Source organism: Lagopus muta, chromosome 1 (assembly GCF_023343835.1).
Source record: "Lagopus muta isolate bLagMut1 chromosome 1, bLagMut1 primary, whole genome shotgun sequence".
Taxonomy (NCBI): Eukaryota; Metazoa; Chordata; class Aves; order Galliformes; family Phasianidae; genus Lagopus; species Lagopus muta.
In genome coordinates this window covers 38,662,663-38,684,413 of record NC_064433.1, presented here as the reverse complement: position 1 = coordinate 38,684,413, position 21,751 = coordinate 38,662,663, and the positions used below count along the sequence as shown (strand labels likewise).

The 21,751-nt window shown below is 36.8% G+C and overlaps 1 protein-coding gene across 2 annotated transcripts in view; it reads right to left on the bottom strand.

Annotated features, from left to right (window-relative positions):
• Positions 1 to 21,751, bottom strand: part of SYT1 (synaptotagmin 1) — a 337,749-nt gene that overhangs the window by 209,423 nt on the left and 106,575 nt on the right. For both annotated transcript variants that reach the window (XM_048934819.1, XM_048934815.1), the window contains exon 3: positions 6,467 to 6,528. The gene's annotated coding sequence lies outside the window, so the exon portion shown is untranslated. The remainder of the gene's footprint in view (positions 1 to 6,466; positions 6,529 to 21,751) is intronic.

The following is a 21,751-nucleotide window of genomic DNA, read 5'->3' as shown; positions in this document are numbered from 1 at the left end:
TACTTCTAAGAGCAAAATCCCATTAAAGATGGTTAAGGTTGTACACTCCAAATGACATCTTACTCCTTTTTTTCTTATCTTTCTTCCTAAAACAAATGTTTTCACTTGGCATCACAAGTTACAAGGATGAGTAAAATCGGCTTATGGTATAAATGCAGCTTGGGCACTATTTTTGTTAGAAATGAAAAGGTTTTGGGAGACCGATTATAGGAAAGATCAAAGTATACTGCTGTACAGTACTGGCAGAGACCTCCAGGCTATCATGTGTCTAGGATTGCCAGACTACAATAAATATTTGGAAGTTATCTCTGGAAGCTCCCACTCCTGGATCCATGTGACTGCATGAGAATCTCACCTTTCAATGAAAAACGCACTTCAAATCTTTAGACTTTTGGAGAGACTGAAGCACGGTCACGGAAATCACAAAGATATATGGCTCACTTAAAAAACAATCTTAATGGCTTTCATGGTTAACTAAAGCATGTTTCCAGTTGAGATTAGAAACATGGCCTATATGTTATGTGCATTACAACCACCATGTTCAGAAATGGAATCATAGCATCACCAAGGTTGGAAAGGACTACTAAGATCATCCAGTCCACCCATCCACCCATCACCAATATTTCCCACTAAACAATGTCCCTCAGTACCTAAAGGTTTCTTGAACACCTCCAGGGTCGGCAACTCCACCACATTCCTGGGCAGCCCATTCCAGTGCCTGACCAGTCTCTCAAGAAGCAGCATTTCCCAATGTCCAAACTGAATCCTTCCTGGCACAACTTGAAGCCATTCTTAGTCCTATTGCTGTGTGTGCAATCAGCTCAAATCACTGTTGTTACATTAATTAGCATAACTACTAGAGTCACGACTAGTGAATATATTGACCAAATTTGGTAAAACAGACCTTGTACAGAGGCTCCTCTTATGGGAAAACCACATCTTTGCTTCTTTAGCTTAGTATAAAATTGAAAGTACAGCAGCAGAAGCACACAGCAGTTCCACTACCTTTATATTCAATATATTCTAGTGAATTCCAAAATTATTGATGATTTTATGCAATAAAAATACCTGAAAAAAAAGAACTTGCTATATTAATTTCCCATGACTGAACCGAGGAATTTTCCCAATTCCTCATTTTGAATTTTCCTAGTACTTATTGTAAGAAGAAAAATTCAAAGCACATTTTTGTACATTTTGGTAATCAAGATAAATATATAAGTTCTATATCATAAAATATATTTGAAATCTGGTATACATTCAATCAAGTCAGTGCTATCAATATACTAGTTACTTAAAGATATCACTACATACAGATCAAAGATGATGAATCTTTTTATTATTGGATTGACTTACTTGAATGAGTTTCGTTCACATAAGAAAAGCTGTCAAAATGTGATGTTTATGATAGCTATATGTCTTCAAAATAAGACTTACAGCGTGAAACTTTGAAAGAAATAAATAAACAAGGCCATCACTGAAGAACAAACTCATACTTGGAGATGATCCAAAGTGTTACTCAGCTACCACCAACTCCATATGTGGGAGTCACCTTAATCTTTATGTGTGTTATCACTTGTATCATCTTAGCTATTTTTTGAATTAATCATAAATGCCAAATATCTGAGTTAATTAAAAAAAATTGTATCCTTCCAGTTCCTAATCAAAGTTACATCACTACAAGAACAGTGACAGAATTGGCTATCTCTACTGCTTTACAAAATGGTGGCTGGAATTCACCTATCATGAACTGGTAGTCTTTAAATGAGGATTGTGCAAAGATAGTAAGAATCACAAACAAAAGGTAAGTATTGACTAAAACTCTCTTTCACAAGAAAGAATACAAAAATGTCACCCAGAAGCACGCACCATGGGAGATGTCAACGCCTGACTGTACTTAAGACAAGAGTAGTTGTCAACATCAGCAAAGCTGCACTGTGATGACACAGTAATTCTTACAGAGAGATTTTAATCACAAATGCTAAGTACAACTGTTAACTAAAAGGTAAAAAAAATAATAATAATTTAAACAAATAATCGATCTCCCCACAGATAACTCAGAGGCATAATAGAAAGTGTAAAAGAAAGGGAAACTTAAAGGTAAAAATTCTTTCTTATGTGGACCACAGAAGCTGTTGATTATACTAGATTCCTGGGAGTTGCCACAGTAACTGTTTAAAGTGGCCAGCATACACACTATGATTTAATGCGAAATAAACCTCTTTTAAATGAAAAGCTGAATGTGATTCTGAAAGATCCTGATCATTTAAAAAAAAAAAACAAAAAACAGCAAAGTTGATATTCCATGTAATGCCCAAACATAGCAAATTATAGTACAAGAACACAGCACATAAGAAAATGCTTAAACATTAACCCTATAACTGAAACTGTCTTGTGAAATTCCAACAAAGCTAGCAAAGATTTTGTGTTTGAAACTTAATGTGCAAAGGTGGCTTAAAGCCTACTGCAGTAGCATCAGCCAATGCTTTTGGCTCGTACACTTAAAAAGGTGCTCATTTGCTATTTCTTCATAGATGTTGAAGCAGTTATCAGATATGTATGTTTCAGAATAAATAACTACACTAAGATTGAAAAATGTATCATGCATCACAGATTTGAAATACAGAACTTCCAAGTAATAGACAAAATATCCACCAATAATTTATTTAAATGGTTAAATTCCTAGCTGAAAAAAAATAAGATTACATGACTTCTGAGGCACTTGGAAAACACATCATTTGAAAATGTGTCTGGAAAGGTATGTGTTTACCAATTGAAGAAAAAAACTGAGAAGCTGCAGAAGATAAATTAAATAGTAGAGAGTAATCACTCACGGTGCTAAAATGATAGATGACAACTAAACTGAAGCCCCAGGGAAGCACATACACAGAGCCATTTTGCAAAATTAGGTTGCATAACTAGCATATCTCAAAGCACTACAGAATCTAAATCCGTGTCAGAGATCTCACATTAAAAAATGCAAAGCTGTAGCTCTAATATACAATCAATATAAAAAGGAAAAATCAGGTTCTGAGGCACAGAATTTTAAGCCAAAGAGTCACAGAGAATATAGCACTCTGATGAGTCTTAACATCTTAACCAAAACAGAGACAAAATTAAAAACAATCCTTACATCATGCAAATGTTACTATACACTTTGACAGAAATTCATACTTCCACTGTGGAAAAAAACAAATTAATGTAGAAGAGAAACTAATTTAGGGGAAGACCTCATTAAAGAACTCAGGTAGTGTGAATGCTCAAATGAACTCTTTTATCCAAGCCTGCAGTATATGCACATGAATTTTAATGGGCAATGAGAAAACCTGGGAGCACAGGGAATGAGGGCACTTCCATGCTGCTTCTAGATTATTGCACTGCAATGAAAGATTGAAACTGCAATGTAAGGGAAGATTATTGTGATTAACAGAGAATGTTCAGAAACCATAGGCTCATTCCCATTTGAAGGCTCATCAATTCAACTTTTACAAAACTGACCCTTCCAAAACCAAGGAACTTCTCATTTAGCTGCTTCGTCTCTGGTACATTACATACCTCCGGATATAAAATGTGGAATGGTACAATATCAAACACAGCAGGTGTCTGAAATACCTTTTAGGATAAACAATGACAACGCTGCATGCTCGTGAGCTAATGATAACTGTAATATGAGCTTAGTTCCTCTTCAAGTACTGGGGTCACACCACCCATACAGTCATTCTCAGCAAGTCCAACCTTCTCCGGGCCAACGGCAGGAGAGCACAGCTGGGCCGTTCCTTTTGAGTTAGCTGTTCATCTGTGCAGTCTCCTAATTCATGTCACTTTACTTGAATTTGCCTTTATTACAAAAGAAAGCTGAAAAAGCTGACAGCCACCAAAGACAGCAATTATAACAAACTAAAGTATATGGCAGATTAAGTTTGATTGCTGCTAACTACTTTTTCGGAAAGCTTACAGCCAGATTTCTTCCCTCCTCCACAAGGGACTGATCTTTTGCAGCATTCAACGTAGACAAAGACTCTTGCATTTAAAATAAAAATAAGAATTATTTAAACCCATCAAATATATTTAACTTACATAAGACCTTAAATAATTTTATCTTCTTTCTATATCTGGAATCCAGTAGGTTTGCCTTTGGCATTGGATATTTTATAATTTAGCTTTTATTTCAGGAAAACAATTGAGAAAAACATTTTAAAATGAGGACAATTCATCGATTCCAGTGTCAGAAGAATGATTCATAGCTTAGTGTATGAAAAAACATGCAGTTTACAAGGATGGTTTGAAGCAGGCTCAAAGGTAGCACACATGAACATGGTGAAAGTATAGCCTGATTCAAGCTGGTAACGTTGCTTCTCACTGATGATGGATGAAAGTTAAATGCCATTTTATTTCTGTTTTATTATTCTAATTTCCCATGTATATTCCAAAGAGAGTATTAAATAAATTACACATTACAAATGTTAAATAACCACAGTACAGTTTCATTTCTGTAATTATATATTCATTGTTAGGTCATTTGAGGTTTATAATCATAATGCCATGACTGATAAAATTAACTGATGGACACTATGAAAAGGTTCCATCAACCTATTCTGCCAGCAGAAGAGAGAGAATTTGTATGAGATGGAGTACCAATAAGAGTTGATTAATTTTTTTTCCACTGTACACAAATAAATCCATGCTATTCTAAAACAGCTGCCTGTGAGTTCTGGCCACTTGACAGAGGAATAATAGAGAAAATGTCTGAGTGTCTGCAATAATGACATTTGCTTTCTACAAACAGGCCTAAAATGACCTTGGAATTTTTTATATTCATGTATCATATGATTTCCATGAATTGCTTGAAATTGCTATTATTTATACATGTTTCTATCAGTAATCTGCTGCCAAAACTTCAGAACCTGGGCAATAGCATAACTGCTTTGTTTTGAAGATACCCCATGCATCAAACAACAACTCTCCAAACTTCCAGCATAGCTTTCCACTAGTAAAAACTGTTGGAGATGATGTATATTACTATGTATTGCAACCCTTCACAAAATCCTCGGATACAGTATAGGGCATTATTCAGAACAATATTATCCAGTAACACCAATAATGCTTTGGTGTGCAGTGTTTCATGCTAGAGATAGCAAGCTCAAAGCTTTCCAAGGATCTGCATTCCACAAAGCAGAAACATCCTGCAAGGCAGTTCTGCAAACAAGAAGATGACTCTGTGTGGGAGATGTGAGGAAATGCTATGAAGTTGGAGCAGGTTGGTTGTGTAGGTATAGAAGTGGAAAGCTATAGGGTGAACAGAGCTATGATGCATGCATGAAATATAAACAGCATACATAAAAATGTATGTTTCATTATAAGCCTAATTAAATGCCTACTGGTAGTTTGGTACATTGTATAAATAACTATAGATATAAAGCATCAATTTTTCAAAAAAGTATTACACTGCCCTCAGGTTCAGATAAATGTCACACTTTTTCCTTTCATGATGTCTGATGAAACGGAACATTGAAATTCATCATTGATCAGAGCAACTCCTTCAGTTTTACTGTCAACCATATACACTGTAAGTAGAATGGTGCTGAACAGCACTTACTCTCTGCATACTACATACTGTCCACTACCTTCTTAAACAAAGTTGCAATGTCTATTAGCACATAACACAGAGGAACTATTAAGTGTAAACTGTTAATAGAAATACCTTAATTCACATTCATCAGTTTTGGTTCTTGAAAGACATTACTGCCTTTCATTACCCAGTAATGTAGTTCAAACATACACGCTACTGCTTTTCCCAGGGCAGTAAAAGCAGCATGTGTTCTCTGCTGTATCCCAACTGATACTTCACCAGGAATCTGAGATGTTTTTCAGATGACTACATCAGTAGCATCCTCCACAACACAAACACGGCTTGTTCTCATGGTTCATTCTCTTCACAGCCCATGCAGACAAACACTGTAAGCTTGCAGGCAATTGCTCATATTGGGCAGTGAATGTATAGCTCTGACCAGTGCAATTCAGAATAATTAATCAGTGATTAGGTGGATAACACGAAGCCATAAAACTCTCTCACATATCCCCCCAACAGGATCTGACTATTATATTGATCCAAAATCTAACTACTTCTCTGCAAAATTCCAGGTGTGAGCAAACTTTAGTGTCATACTACTTTAACATAGTAGCTTCTAGTGTTACAATTCACTTCTACCCAGAAGAAAAAATCAATTGCAATATTTTCAGTATGGGCAGTGAAGAAGGTACAGTGCATGGATTATCTGGGCCTCTTACCTAAGATGATTATAGGATTAATAAAAGCCTACTCCCGTGACATGAAACTGAGTTGAATAAAGGGAAGAGATGCTCACTGCAGTCATTTTTTACACTTGCTAAAAGAACTGTGAACAGAAAAAACATGAAAATGGAAGTACAGGCAATTATCAATTTCAGAATATGTAGTCAGTTCACTTACTGTTCACAATGCAGACTGTTTGCTCAGCTTTCTTCTCTTTGTTTACTCACGATTCCACTTTTCTGTAAGAAAAACAAATAGATGCATTTATCATCCACGTAAAATTAATTAGTTGGTTTCATTTGTAGCAAAGAAGTTTGCCATTTTTATATAAAGCTTTGGTTTACTCCAAGATTTGAAGCCTTGGGTTTTGTGAAAGATCCCAGAAAAGAAGAAAATCCATACGGCTCCATATGTTAAAAAAACATACTTGCTAATCTTACTTAGACCAATAGAAGCAGACATGGGGAATCCACAGGTTCTGGAGGACAAATCCCTTTTGAAACCTCACCCCAATTCTGGGCACCTGATTTGCATTTGAACACCTGTGGCTCTCCCCAGTTCAGAAAAAAAGGCAGATTTTCACATTCACCACGCTAGCAATCTTCTGTTCAAAACTAATTCATTAACCCTAGCTGGATTATCCCATGAGGCCGAAGAGGTAAGGAAGAAGCAATGTGTACCTCCAAGGACAGCCACAGCCCTCCACTGCTTCCAAAGAGCAGGGGAATGGGCAGCAGAGGGGTGTTTGATTCTTCGCTCCCACTGCTTCGTGCAGACAATTACCATCATAAGTAACGATCACAGCACACCAGCTGCTGAGTCTTTGGCAGTTTACAACATCACAGCAGAGATGAATTTTAAGGCAGGATTTGAAGGAACACAGCATACTGGCTCTGCAGATTTTTACTATTAACAGTTTTCTCAAATCAAGGCTGTATGAGAAAAGGGAGAAAATTGGGACTGATGTGCAAAAAGGGTTGCAGTAAGGGCAGCAGTGATGTGAAAGAGCAGGCAGGATCAAACTGTGAAGATACTTAAGGGCAAAGATGACTAATTTGTTCAATGTGGTTAAAAAAGGGAGGCAAATGAACAGTTCTCAAGATAGGTAAATGTATTTTCAATTTTACATCAACTTTTTCAGATGAGAACAAAATTGTGATTACCTGCAATTGTCAAAGTACATCACATCGACTCTTACTCTGCACTTTAAAAAAGTCAAATTGTGATCAGCAACACTCTAAATTAACTCAGCAACCATCTTTAATGACCCAAACAATAAAATATTCAGAACATAATTGATTTAAAAATCTATTTTTCCCTTCTTTTTGATAGCAAGTTAATGTAGTCCTCTTTATGGTTCCTTCAGTACCCAAAATATCCCAGAAAGTACTCATTTTCATATTAGTCTACTGAAAATACCCATTAGGCAACACGTGTTTCTGCTGTGGACTATAAGGTCCGTGTGTCTGAAGCAAGTCTGAAGCAGACTGTATTATTTTGATATTGACTTTTAAACTTTCTAAAACTATATGGATTAGCTCTTCTAAGTGCCCACTTTGTTATGCCCTAGAGATCCATAAAGAGTTGTGGAGCTATCAAACAGTGTGAAGTTAGCAGGATGATGCTAAGAAATCCCTGTTTTGAAAGGGTTTTTAATAATTCAGATACTGATGCATAACACAGCTCTGGGTTAAAGTTACTCATTTCCTAGGATTTGTAAGACAGCTGGCCTGGTGCTCCTTATCAGCTGTACAAAATGGAGTGGTACAGGCTGTAAAAGACCTGCTCTAGACTACTGCACTCAAATGCCTACTGAAGGGATCCAACACAAATTTTGCCTCTCCCTGCTATCCACGTCCTCCCAAACTGAGGGATGTGAAATTCAGATCTGAATAGTGAGAGGTTTAAATTAAAAGATCTAATCCCAACCTTCTCCCAGGGTTCAGAGCCAAGGTGTTGGTTCAGGTCCCTGCATACATCTTGCATTTGAATAGAGGTAGCTCCAAGTGCCTTAAAGAAATTAACACAGAGAGTCACACCTGCTCTGCAGCACACTGTCTCAATCTTTCCCTGTTTCTCTAAGCTGTCTGTGTCAAGCTGTGTTGTATTATTACTTAGCCTTTCAGAAGATTAACTATTTCCTTCTGCTGCAAATACAGAAAGTGTAAAGAAAGAGAAGATAGATGTTTACTGGAGCATTAGTTGGAAATAACCAAACAAGAATATAGTTCAAATTCTAGATTAGAGAAGCTAATTTAAGCAAAAGTGTGAGTAACTGTAGAGCACCATTAATTGAGAACAGCCAGGCTGCCTGCCCTCGTGAAGTTCACTGTCAGTGTTTCTGAAACATATAGAAACCATAATGTAGATCTGGAACAAATGAGTAAAAACCAGTCAATATCATCTAACAATAGTCATGGGGACTAAAAAGCAGCACTCCTTGCAGTGATCTGCAAAGCTAAAATATACAGAGAAAAGCAAAGGAAACCAAAGACTTGTATTTGTAGAGAAAGATAAAGTAAATATTACAGAAATTCAATGGTGTTTCTATTACTTCCTATTAAACACAGGTTATTTTTCACGAGAACTGTTAGAAGATTAATTCATTCACCCTTGGTTATGGACTCCTGCAGGTCTTCAGTGCAGGAGATCCCCTGCAGTGACAACTATATTTCCAGAGCCACAAATAGCACCTGTCATACTGCTAGTATCTTTCACGGCTCCCTTTTCATTTCAGTAACATTTGCAGGAGTAGGCTTTTCCTAATGAAAACCATAGGAAATATCAACAGAAACACATTCTGATATGCTTGCATACAGCTTGTAATATGCCCTTGGAGCATAATGTATACCTCACAAATGATATCTACAGAAGATACTTTAGGACATGTAATGTTAGGGTAAGTAATCATGTAAATGACCTGCAACTTATGGTTCCATTAGTCATAAGGATATGCAAAATCAATCAAAACAAAACCTTTTTAGTTCATTTTAAGTTCTCTGTTCCCTGCTACATTTAGCGGTAATCACACAATTACACCAATAGCCCCATTAAACTGGGATAGAGGAATGAGACCTCTAAAATAAACAAAGTTCAGTCAGCCACACTGAATTTAATAACATACATGCACATTGTTGTCTGTGAAATGAAATCCCACTCCACTGCAAGGGAGACATTTGTTGTACTTTCTCTCAGGAAACTCATTTAACTCTTGTAGAAACGGTAGATTTACATTTATTACAGGTGACAAAGAACATTTTCCGTATCCCAAATGACAAAAATAAGTCACATAAGGCTATGACATGCTTCATTATTCACTGTGAGCCACAATATGAAAGACAAAAGGAAAGCAGCCTGGTAAATAAAGTTTTTGTCAAGATCTCTTGAGCCATCTGCAGTTTTATTATTCTATTCCTAGCTTTACAGCCAGGAAGAGATGTGTGACCTTTTATAAAGTGTATGAAGAAACAGTTTTTGTCTGTTTAGGATTACTGACTAAAATCTTATTAGTAGAGCATATGAATATTATTTGAGCATTTTTTTCTCTTCTTTCAGAAACTGAGGAATAATCTTGCATACTGAATCTCTATTCTCTGGAGTGACACTGTAATGGTATTACGGTTTTCTGACCATTTGGAAGGACAACTGGGCAACAGTTTTTCTATAAAAAAATAAAAGGCCTGGCAATCAGGAAATTTTGGGAGAGTTTTGGTTTTGCGAGAGCTGAAACTGAGTCCAGTTTTGCCAGGGAGTTTACTGATTGTCCTTCAAGTCTGAGTACCTCCCTTCATCTGGCATATCTGGGAGGTTTTCAATAAACCACTTGGAAGCGTTGGGTGGTATAATGAAAAATACAAACCAAGTATCAGACTGAAAGCAGCTGGTGTTTTGCCTACTGAGTTTAGCAGTGCCGCCTCAATATTCGACTTCAGCAGTGCTAGAAATGAAAATGGGAATTTCAAAACATTTTTTGTCAGCCTTACAGTAACTTATAAGAGAGGGAAAAAAAGATTAATTGAAAGTGGATGTTATACAGTATTATGAATAGACCGATATCTAATAAAACATAGAACTGAAATCTGGGAAAATGAGGCTAGCATTTGATTATGAAGTATAAATTAGCTAATAAACCAGTACAGAGACTGGGTAATTTCTAGTTGCATAATGTGCAATAAATTAAATGTATTTTGGAAAAAAAAAAAAAAAAAAAAGTTGTGGGCATTTATTAATTGTTCCACATATTGAAACAGAAATTGTCATACTTCATAAGCTTTGAAGTCCTTGATCATATGCATATTCTAATACTTTATGGGTTTAATTTGCTCAGCATAAACTTTTTCCTGTGAATAACACTGATTTTGTCAAAGCCTCAAATAAGACACAGAACAGATCTGAGGATTAGTTTAGAAGGGATTTAAAGCACACACTGTGAATCCCTATACAACCACCACTTAAAACACTATCCGTTCAGGCCCAGATGGATTACTATGGCAACAGAATCCCAAATACCAGGTTTGTGACTAACAAAAATGTAAATTATTGATGAACTCAGAGTTGTCGCTCTTGGACACCCTCCTATTCAAATACCAAACCTTATGGTTAGAGTACAGAGAAAAGGTTGATATGCAATTTCCCCAGCCCAGCTAGCACTAATCCCAAAGGATTTCATTAAATCTTTTGGCTTAAATTTTTATTCTTGGAACAGCAGTCAGCAAGCAGGGATTACATCAAAACAGGCACTATTGAGGTCATTACTGGCTGAATTCAGGCCTTTAATATAGCAGAACAGCAACTGATTTTAAATGTACCTCCACAAAAATAATAAAATAGCACTCATCTAAACTACCATATATTACATAATAGCAATCTTTCCCTTACCCATCTCCCTTGACTCCTTGCCAGTCAGAATTGATGGACAACAGTACAGAATAGTGGAAAGCAACACACATGTTATTTGAAAGAGATACCCATATGTAAAATACAAATATCAAGTTGCAGAAAAATGGACAGAGACTCAGTGGTCTTCAATATTTTGTGAGTCAAAAAGCTCAAGTAAAAAGTCCTCCAATAAACTGGAAAAAAGAATTAATTGCCGTATTTATAGCAAATTTAGTGAAAAGTCTGGCAAATAGCCAGTCTGATCAGGGAATAATAGTAGTAGGATAGCTAAGCAGTTCTACGGACCACTTCTGGAAAGCCTCTCAGACTGTACACAGAATGGGATTAATTCAGTGAAAACCACGAAGAAAAGCACTCAACAGCTCTCACAACTTGGATTGAAACGGTCCGGCAGGTTTCAATACAACCCAAAGCATTAAAAAGTTTCAGAGATGTGTGCCTGCCATTAGGTGTCAGTGTATGAAGTAGAGACAGCAAACTTCTGCCTGTCAGAGCCTGATACCAAATTCTCTGTCCTCTCAAAACCAGAAGGAAAAAACAGGACAGGGAGCAAGTTAGGGGATGCAAGCTGCTGGTTTTCCTAAGGGAAAGAAAAAGACTAGTGGAGCAGGAAATGAAAGAGAGAAGACAAACAAGTAAAATATGCTGCTTTTTCAACACAAGAGAAAAATCTAGGGCAAGAGGATGGAAAATAAAATATAATAAAAAGATTAAAAAAAAAAAAAGAAGAAAAGAAAGGGACATACAAAGAGGGAGTGAAACACTTGTCACAGACAGATCTCCTGCTGCTCAGCAATGGCCTTTCCCAACTTCTGCTTTGCCCTCACGTTTGACTTGATGTCAAAAGAGCCATCCACTTTGATATTTTAATCAAGCACACTTAGGGCAGTATTATAACTACATGATCAATAAACAGTCATATGAATCAACAGACACCAAAAGATTCTCTTTTTATGAAAGAAAACATATGGAGTAATAATATGGCCAATGTCAGTACAGTGACAAATCAATATCTGAACCAACTTCAGTTTATGCTCCTAGGACACCTCTTGACCACTCACAGGAATGTCAAAAGACCATCAGGATTTTGGGCAATACTTGCATTTCTTCTAGCTCGTATGAAGGATCCTATATGGCTCTTCCTCTTTTACCACCCATTTTTCAGTGAAGCTATTGCAATCCTTCTGTATAAATGGGATGTCAGATGTGGCAAGGATAATGGATATACACTAAATGTGGCCCAGGCACCAAGAAAATCTCTCCATTAAAGCAGACGGGTTGGATGTCCTCACACTATATAGGGATACTTCAACCACTTTGCTGCTTCTGCCACCCAGTATCTGTGGAGCTGCTCAGGGCAGAATCTTGCTGTTGCTGCTTTATGATTGCTGGCTATCTCAGCCATTTTCTTCACAAACTATAATTTGCTAATTTTACATGAAGCACACATTCTTACATTTGAAACCATAAACACACGGTAATACTACTCTCATTTAAAAGTTATAAAAGGCCCTAAGAATTTTACCAGAAGGTAACTTCATTTTCCTAAATGAAAGCTTTCAAGAGTTCAGCCAAAACAACTGGCACTCCTGATTCAATACATCAAATTTAATTCCAAATATTTTCAAGCTAGTGAAAAAAAGATAAAGAATTGTCAATATCTTCCAAGTCATTTTAGAATAAGGAAATTCACTCTTTCACAAGTTGTTTCATAACAGTATTTACCACAGATTTGATTATATGAAATGATCAGAAAGTATTTCCTAGTAAAAATTGATCTCAGAAGTCATATTTAGTTACAGCTATAGACCAGGATTTATAAGTATAGTGAAGGCTATTAATCAGTCTCCCAAATCCTTCCTAGAAGGATAACATTGATTTCTACATGAATAGATGGTGTATTTTATGGAACTAACACAAATTGTCTAACTGTAACTGCATGAACCTTGTAAATGAAGAACCTTCAATGCATACTTGGCTGTATTTCAGTGTTTAGAGATTCACAATCAACTTGCTTTTATCCCAGGACAAAAGAACTTGCTGCAATATCCACTGCAGGGAGTGATTATGCATTACGTAACATTGCTGATCTTTATTTCTGAGAGTTTGGTGTGAGGCTTTTAAATTTATTTTTCTATTCCACTTTACAAAAATATTCTAATGTGGGCCAGCAACTGAACCATGAAACCTCATACTGAGTATGAGCACTTCAGCAGATTAAGCAATGTAAACTACGGGTGAGTTGTTATAACTGTCTTTCTTTACTACCCTAAAAAGACTTAGAGTGACAACAAACTTCGATCTTTGCTGGCCATTTGAATGAATCCCTTCAAGGAAAACTGTGTAAAGTAAAACAGATAGCCTATGTTCTGAGATTCTCTTGAATATATGCACTAAGAGAGGATAGTTCACTGCATGAATAATCTTAGCCTACATTTAATCTTAATTTTTATTGATGCTGTTAATTCTCCTGAAGAAAATTGTGAAAAAGAAATGAAATGCATGCAAAATCAAGTTAGTGTTTACTGTTTCCTTTACCAATCCCAAAAGGTTTACACACTGCTGTGATTTTTGGTAAGCAACAAAACATCCTATGTGAAGAGGAACGTCAACTCCCAAAGTTGCTGCCCACCCTTTCTCATAATCATTTTAACGCTGCATGCTCTGCACCCACCATGCAACATCCGTTGTTCTACACTAACTCTCTGCTCTCTTTCATCTTCCTGAGACCATGTGAGGATTCATATCTGAAAAATACTTTTTCTGAACTTCGTGTGAAATTCCACTGCTCTCATGAATATAGTTGGCAGGATTTTTTCTTTCCTTTTTTTTTTCTTTTTTCTTTTTGGTGAGCATTTTTTAGAATTACATTTTTAAATAATAACAGAATGAAAAGCTATCCATTTAAATGATGATTTTCCTTTAGAAATAAACATTCATTTCTGCAGTCATCAGCAGCAAAGAGTGAAAAACTCAAATTAGAAACTGAACTGGAAGCCCTAATCTATTAACAGAATCACTAAATATACTTCCATGTTTGAAAGATTTTTTCTAGTTAGAGCATATATTTTATTAATACAGTTACAAGAACAAAAATTGCTTCTGATCATTTGCTGATTTAACATTAAGTTAATATTATTATAATGCATACAGGCAGAGAGAGCTGGGGATCTTCAGCCTGGAGAAGACTCTGGAAGGCCTTACAGCAGCCTTTCAGTACCTGAAGGTGGCCTACAGGAAAGCTGGGGAGGGACTTTTAATAAGGGCATATAATGACAGGATGAGGGGAAATGGCTTTAAACTGGAAGAGTGTAGATTTAGAATAGATAGTAGGAAGAAATTCTTTACTGTGAGGATGGTGAGACACTGGAACAGGCTGCAGTGAGGCTGTGGGTGCCCCTCCCTGGAAGCATTCAAGGCCAGGCTGGATGGGGCTGTGAGCAACCTGGTCTAGGGGGAGGTGTCCCTGACTATAGCAGGGGGTTGGAACTAGTGATCATAACGGGCCCTTCCAACCCACCATTTTATGACATGGTTCTATGAAGTGAAAATTCTTTACAACTCTAAGGCCAGAGAACTTGGATGATAAAATCTCAACCATTAAGTTAAAACTCCAGAAATATTTGCAGCTTTCTAATTATTTATGTTAAAAATATAAGTATGTTATTTCTATCTTTGATACACTTGCTACAAGAATGGATTACTATCATGTCTGTTGTATTAACAACTCAAAGACTACTGAAAAACACAAATTCATCTTGTACCCTCTTCTTCATTTTCCTCAGCATATTGGAGTATTAGCTTTCCTTACAGTTAGTAAAAAAACAAACAAACAAACAAGCACAAAGTAAATAAATGTTCTATATTACAAAAGTCTAAAGAAACCAAAACCAAAATGGATTAGCATGATAATAACACTACTTGTGGAAATACCCTTAGAAATTACAGAACTTAGACAATTGTGTTTTTCAAACTGTCTGCTATATTCACATTTGTCACAGTCTACTTCTGACACTGACAAGTGTCATCTTTGTTTATTACTATCCAGAACATTGTTTTTCCAGTGATCGTCATTGTAGCAGACAGCCCTGTCTTCTGGGGGAGGCTGCACATGGTGCTATTAGAGAAACAACGAGACATGCTCATCAGCAACACTGATCTTCAAACACCAGTGACTTGATGACCAGTCTGTGTATGTTTCAGTACTTCAGTGCTTCTCCTTTTTTCCCAGACATCAGTAAACAATCACACAGACAACAAATAAACCATACCAAACAGAAAAAGATGTAGGCAAAATCACTCTCTGCATATAAAATTCCAAGAGAAGTGCAAACTACAGTTTACAGGCAGGCTACAACTTGCTGATGAAACTTATAACACCTGAATAATGAGAGTAAACCTTGAGTGACAAAAACAGGTTGCTCAAAGCACTGTACTGGCCATGGTTCCAAATTCCACGTTTACGTGCAGAAGCTGCAGAGTTCAGCAGACATAAATGGTCATTAGCCCATTTGGTTGTGCAAATGAGAGAAGAATTTGATTTTCAGAGCTTCTAACCATGGTGGTATCTCGATGTAGCATGGGCTGAGCCAGGGCCAGTGGCACACAGTAAGGTACTACCTCCCTGCCTTGGCTTCCCTACCTGATCAGTGATCTCAGTACGGTTGGCCAGAGCATCTAAAGTAAAATTAACCTCCACAACTATGGAAGCAGAGTAAAAGCTTTAAGCAGTCTATTGGAGTAGAGATTTGGATCTAAATTCATGCTATCACCTCATACAAAGGTCTCATTTCAGTATCTTGAGACGTTTTTTACATATAATGTGCCCCTGCCTGAAAAATGCAGCTGATTTTGCACTCCTAGAAATGAAATTTTGAAGCACCATGACTTTTTTAATCTTGAAACCAGAAGCAAAAACCTGGAGTCTGGTGAATTCAGGCAGATCTTTTAATCACGGGTGTCACCCTAGGCTGTGACAGCAGAGCTTAACAGCCAATCCTTGTAGATTATATGCAAAGATACTATTACAAAAAGCAGGATAAATGCAAGTGCTGGTTTTGCTAGTCTACATGAAAGGAAAAGAGGAACATCAAGTCCACGTTCAGCAAATCTCATAGCCTAATCAGAAAGTAGCACATCATACATCGCAGAGTGTCTAGGTACAGATGGCTAAGAACATTAAAAGAGGTAGTTATGGTTATTGTTCCTTACATAGTTGAGTAAAGAAAAGACATCTTGATATTGTATTTGGCTATAAAATGAACTTCCTCAGCGAGATATTGCCAGAAGGAATCTAATGGAAATGTCTGTTTAGTGAAAATCAAATAATTACCTCGCAATTATCATCTCATGTGTCACATTTAATGCTAGCATCTCTGAATCAAGGAAAATTCAAGAAAGGTCTATTTGAAATCCCTACAAAACCCATATGGCAAATATTTTAATTGGGCTACTTTTGCTAATGAAGCTAAGTATTCCACACAGCAATATTTCTCCCTCTTTGTAGAGCCAAATGTTAACATAAACCACCCTTTAATTTAATCTTCCTATCCATCCTGAGGAAACTTGTTAAATTTTTGATTATTAGATTCTCTGAAATATAGCTTATTCAGAACTAACTTCAGCCACTTCATAAAAACTACTGATTTGCACTCAAATAGCACACTGGAGCAGTTTGAAAGGAAAAAAAAAACCCACAACGCATTTGTTCTGTCTCCGCTGATGTATAGAGTAATTTTCTGAGATTCTTTCACTGCAATTTGCAAACACATTAGCTTAGACTATAAAACAAAAGTAATCTGTACTACTCATGGCCCAGAAGAGGCAGAAGCACAAAGTTAGAAAACATAACAAATGTCTGAATCATCCTGAGGCAGGGACACACTTTACCTCAAAGCAGAACAATATCCGAAACGTCTCATCTATTTTTCTAACTGACAAACCAAGCCTGGCCACTGAAAACTGCAGTATATTCTCATCACAAGCTGCATTATGTGTTTACGGAGGGGCCTGGAGAAGGAAAACGTATGGCAGACTCATTCAGGGAAGCAACACTGCAGTTGTGTTATGAGAGTTCTTCTGAGTCCTTTGTCCAGTTCTTTCCCCTTCTTCTTTCTCTAGCAAACTGCTACACTGCCATAGGTCCCACAATACTCTCCCAAAAAGGAAGCTGCTTAACACAGAAATGCTGAAATTTTCTACTGAATTATCCAGTGCAGAATCTAACAGGTCCAACTAAACAGGTTTAGTGAGTGCATAACAGCATTTGTGGGTAGGAAGGGAGAACATAATGGACATCACTACGGAAAATTTATTGTTTCAACACCTTCAGTGTGGATTTTAAACAAATCAACAAAACACCACGTGATGTATCTAAAACTGCATTTCAGCATCTGGCAAAAAGGAAATATCTGTTCAAGATCATCTAGTTCAAGCAAGACTTTAATACAAGCTTCTGTAAAAAGAAAATATGAAATTGCCTGTCAACAAATCAGTAGATGCCCTTTCTGAAGCTGACAGGTGCTTTTTGGCATTAATGTGATTCCGTGATCATAAAAACTTCCTAGCACAGGATACAATCAATTGCTTTAATCAATTTCTTTTAATCTATTGCTTAATAAAGCATGCAGGCAATTTTCTGATCTATGCTTTGCAGTGAAATTAAATATGCATGTTCAACAAACTCCGGCAGAACTGTCAGTTTCTTTTCCTTTTGACAAAAATCAGAGTTTTGTCTATAAGGTTACAGTCCTGCCTTAAGAACATCTGAAGTGTGGGCTCTTAGGCTAAATTAATTCCGCTACAACACAGTAACACAACCCACAGCAGCGTCAGCTGCTTGTAAAGCTCTGTGATACAGGGAGATTGCAGGCTGAAATTTGAAATGTTGCTTTATGAACAGAACAAGCTGACAACTGAAAACAGAAAAATGAGGGCGCATTCAGGTACGTGGATATACAGCAGTTAATCAGATATATTTGTTAATTCTTTTCTTAAATCATACATCAGGCAATTCAAGGCAATTAGTCTGTGTAAGAAACACTAAAAACTGTGAGTCAGAAAAAAAAATGTATCAAAGAAATCGATGTGTTTTCCTCTGACCTTGGCTTAATTTGCTCCTTTCTGTTGTGTTCTTTCTCCTTCATCTTCTCCCTAAACTAAAAATGAAAGACATAGCTGCTACTCGCTTTATTTTGCACTAGACAGCTCCTCTGAGTATATGGTAAGAAACTTCTTTAAAGTTCTTTTATATTTAATCTTGCAACATCCCTAAGAATAAGCAAAGAAGGAGAGAGAGGTTAAGTTACCCCAACTGCAAAGCAATTTCTGCTTGATGTGAAATCCATATCTACTGTCTTGTAATTTACCCAGTACTCTCTCCTAAACACAAGTTTACAAAGAGATATAACAACAAAGCAGACCAGTGTGCTTTCGGGACTTTCAACTGCTATCTTCCATGCTTATTACAGATAATACCCTTATCTTGGCCTGTTTAGAAAATACATCTGCTTTCTGTTTTTGCTTTGTCAATATTAAGAAGTATTTGAACAGATAACTGAAAATGATGAGAAAAGCAAAGAGGACTCTCAAAAGGGAGATATGGAAGAAACTAGAAGTGTGGGGGGGAAAAAAAAGAGCTGAACAGAGAACCATTTGAAAGAATGAAACTGGGACAATATTTGGCACACGATCAGCACCGAAAGCAGACAGAATAAAACTGGGTAAGAAAGCACTGGCTGGATATAAAAAAAAAAACACTCTTCTTTTTCTCCAGAACAGTCTAAGGGATATAAAATGACGTACTAATATGTGTGAAATTTAAAGCTCGAAAAGGAAAAGCATGACGAAGTACATAGTGGAAACCATCTTCTATTCGTTGAACTAAGGAGATGTTAAACTAAATATTTATTGTTTCTACCTTTCCCCTTAGTGAATATTTGTGGAGGCAAGTGAAATTACTGGAGCTAATACAGAAGTCAAGAATGCTAGATTTGAAATCGCAGAGTGCTCACTGAGTGAACTCTGACACCATGTTCAAGTCAGTGTTCAGTTTCTCTACTAATAACACAGACACAACGATATCCAAATCATGAAGGAGCTGGGAGGGCTTATTAGTTAAAGTCTGTAGCGCTTCAAATAAACAATGACACCTTTAAAGTTTCCTAGAGTACTTACAAGCACCAAATGCAGGACTGAGTCTCAGCTTATGTTTATAAAAATCTCGACTTCAGTGGGAAAGAAACAAGGCAACCCTGACTGTTTTTAAAAATGCCACCTTTGAATTTCCAGTCTCTTTGCCACGAGGATCAAATGTTTGCAACCCACAGACTCTACTCTCCAGAATGAAATCACAGGACAGTCTAAGTTCTTTGTTGGCCGTAAAGCTTTTAAGAATGTTGTGTGGTTTTTTTTTTAAGCATTATGAACAGTGAATTTTTCATCCCTCTGTTCCTCTTTTGCACCACCTTGTTTTACAAAATTCTGTGAAGCTACAAGTGCTTCTCACTGTGCATCTGTAGAAAGCTCATCACATCTGAATCTCTGGGCAAGGCTGTATAAAAAAGAAACAATATGTTTGATAATAAATTTAACATGGTTCACCTGCCACCACTATTATTACTACATTTATCCTACTAAATCCCAAAGAGGTATGTCTTTAGCAGCAGTGAAATTATTCAACCGGAAAGTAAATGAATTCATGGAGTGGCTTAAGCCAAGAAAGAGAAGTGGTACAGGGCCAAAGGGCTGCAAGACTGTTAACAGTATTTATTGTCAGTATGCAGTACTTACAGGATTGCTTAAACATAGTAAAGTGAATCCAGTAATAATCCTGAATTGCTTTACTGTTCTGTTTCAGTGTCACAGAGAATTTATTTTTTGCTTATTGTTTTGTTTGCACATTGCATATACTACATCATCTAATTAAAATACTAAAATAAGTAGTGTTTATCTTTAGTTGCCTTAAATGAAATCACACCACCTTATGTATAACTGTACCTGCAGATATGCATGCCTCTGTCAAGCTGTATTCATGCACATGTACATACTCCCTTTCCTTATCCAATGCCCACAGAAAACAGTGTTCCAAGCCTGCTGCTTTCAGCTGTTCTGGATTTATTTGGGGATTGCTGGCTATGAACCAGCGTGTGCCATACAAGTATTGGATAAAGCCCAGATGTACGCTTACGGCAGACATAAAGTATATTCTTTTTATAATTAAAAGATTGAGATAGAAATGTTTACTTTGTGTAACACTGCAGTTGTACCACTATGTGACTAAATATGCGAATAAACATAAAATTAAAAATTTGTTGTCATTTGTGAATAAATAAAAATGTATCAACTATTTACAGTCTTTAAAATACAATGTCACGTGACATTAGAGAACTCAATCTATGTTCTTAAAGATCACCTATACCTGAGGCACTCGACTACACAGACTTGATTTACAGAAAGGAAAAGAAAGATGATCCCAATTTAGAAGTCTCTGTGGTAGAGATTTATATCCCTCTGTGCAAAATCAGTGAGGCATTTGATGTCAGGGTGGTGTAAAAAGCTTCAGCTTGGTCAGTGTACCACTGCGAAATAACAGCCTTAATAAATGTTATATAATTTACAGCATACGAATAGCAGATGGAGATGGTATGTTCAAGCATAGATATGACACAGAGACAATAAGACATTATTTGTGAATGCTTTAGGTCTTTATTTTGCCTCAATTCCATTTGAAGTCTTAAGCAGTGCAAGTAAAATAAATATTGAAATATATCATCATTTAAGGTAATAATTACCTTGGCAGGAGGCAAAAGGTTGTGCTGCAGGAGTGCAGGAACACCTCTTTTGAAAGTCCATGAAGTATACTGATTTGGCATATTCTCTATCACAAGCCTGTTTATTAAAAACAGCACTTCACTTACACTTCATCTTCAGTAGAAAATTCCTCTTCTGAAATTTCTCATTTAATGTAATAAATACAAATAACAACTATTTTTTTCCATTACAGTACCTAGAAAAAAAATGGATTTCTCGTTTCAAGTTAAGAAAGAAGCCAGAAACAAATTCAGTTATCAGCTTTTAGTTATTACATGTGCACTGAAAGACCATGGGGCTATGCTAATAATGTCCTATACTAATCCATGAATTAAAGCTAGCCAAACGTGGGCATCGCACATGGTTTTCTGCCTGAAGGTAACAGGTGTCCTGTCCCATCAAGGGTTTTGGCACTTCTTGAAGAAAAGAGGCAAAAGGCATGTACCATCTTAAGATAAAAAGGCAAGACAAAATGGAGTCAAGTTCAGCTGGGTCAAAAGCCTTGAAGGGAGTGTTCCCCAGGCTGCAGGGATTGCTCTGAGCTGGCCAGACTGCTGGCTTTAGCTGGTCCTCAGTACTGAAAATTCACCTGGTCTGAAATTATTGTTAGAGCCTGGAAAAACCTTTGCCTTGAGAATAAAAGTAGAAGGATCACTATGAAAAGCAGAGTCTGGTATGTTTTTTGACTGGGAAAGTCAATTTCACCTCCTGCTTACTTCAATCTACCTCACTTCAAGCAAAGCCAGGCAATTC